This window comes from Schistocerca gregaria, chromosome 9, assembly GCF_023897955.1.
Source record: "Schistocerca gregaria isolate iqSchGreg1 chromosome 9, iqSchGreg1.2, whole genome shotgun sequence".
In the NCBI taxonomy this organism is placed as follows: domain Eukaryota; kingdom Metazoa; phylum Arthropoda; class Insecta; order Orthoptera; family Acrididae; genus Schistocerca; species Schistocerca gregaria.
Window position 1 is genome coordinate 193,548,310 of NC_064928.1, and position 1,638 is coordinate 193,549,947.

At 39.7% G+C, this 1,638-nt stretch overlaps 1 non-coding gene across 1 annotated transcript; it reads left to right on the top strand.

Annotated features, from left to right (window-relative positions):
- The first annotated feature begins 1,267 nt into the window (after positions 1–1,267).
- On the top strand, positions 1,268–1,342 carry Trnas-cga (transfer RNA serine (anticodon CGA)). Its single transcript has one exon. It is a non-coding gene; the product is annotated as a tRNA-Ser (tRNA).
- Positions 1,343–1,638: the final 296 nt, after the last annotated feature.

The following is a 1,638-nucleotide window of genomic DNA, read 5'->3' on the forward strand; positions in this document are numbered from 1 at the left end:
ATTTTATTAGATGAATGGTAAAAAGGTTTACTGATCTTGATACAATCGTTTGCTACATGAGTGCTTGATAACTTACAGCCGTCACTGACTATTAAAGCGTCACTTGATGGAGCAATGAACAAACTCATGTCTTCAAGTGCAACGTTCAGTAGTTACAAAAGTACACATCCATCTGAGACTCGAATAACTCATTAGTTCTGACGATGCTGACTGCTTCATCTGAGGTCAAGAAATGGGAAGAGCTCTATACTGACCTCTGTAGGAGGGCACTGCTGTGGTGGGAGGGAGTGTCTTCTTCATCCTCTTCCATTCCTCGTTGTGGACTGCCGCGAGACACCGCTAATGTCTGTGGTATAAATGTGCATTGCCGACTTTGGCGTGACGCTGCGATCTTTGGACGACGCCACAGAAGCTTGTCAAGTTTTGTGTGGAGGGTGGAAACAGCGGGTTTGTCAGGCTTTGATAAGTAGGGCGAATCTGGAATAGATGGCCAAGATTTTTTCAAAAGCCCGTTTCACAACCTAATACACAAGAACAACTTGAAACTTTCCATATATTATTGTTTCATTTGTAAAGAACAAAAGTCGGCTCCGTTTACAAAGATACGCCAAATGTGATACTAGTTGTAAATTCTTAAATGAAATGTAACACTTGACGATCTCACCCGAGTGTCAGGGCTACATGGCCAGACATGAAAAGCATAGATGGCCATCGCACAAAGCACTTCAAAATCAACGGGACATTATGAAAAAACTTTTAACACTTTAAAAATGTTTTATTGAACCTCTCAACGCAAAAAATACTTCTTAAAGATATTAGCCGTAAGTAAATTATAACTTAAAGGAACATCATTTGTAAAAATCAGTCTATAATTCTTGAATTTTTATGATATTTTTATTAACTCATATGTACATATCAGTTATGTATAGAAAATAATGAGAAATCGTCTCATTATTCAGTTAGTTGAACCTACAACTAAGCCTAATTTATGAAAAAGAATGTTTACTCTATAGGCTTAGGTTTATATTTTAAAAATTGCATTACGACGTCTATTGCACACATCAACAAATGTGCAGGATTCACGTAACCAACGCTTACATCTGAAACACTGAATTTAATCGGGGGTTTCATTGCCAGAATGAGATTTTCACTCTGCAATGGAGTGTGCGCTGATATGAAACTTCCTGGCAGATAAAAACTGTGTGTCTGACCGAAACCCGAACTCTGGACCTTTGCCTTTCACGGGCAAGTGGTCTTCGTGAGTCGTGCTTGGGTAGCTTAGTTGGTAGAGCACTTGCCCACGAAAGGCAAAGGTCCCGAGTTCGAGTCTCGGCCCGGGGCACAGTTTTAATCTGCCAGGAAGTTACAAGCGTTTTATCTGTTGTTGAGTAGTCTTCACCTCGCCCAGCTCATGCGTGCTCTACTTCAAGAAGTTCTTCACTTGACTCTTCCTTGTAGTGAAGGTCACTGACGAGTCTGAACTGTCGGAAGTGCCTTTAAACTTCCTTATGTGAGCCTTTTTCACAATTTTTTTCCAATTCGTCTAGATCTTTTTCTTTTTTAATTGTAACTAAAAAGCATTGATTTTGGTCTTGTTGCACAAGGCAAAACCTTGGTTTCGGGTTATAAGCCTATTTT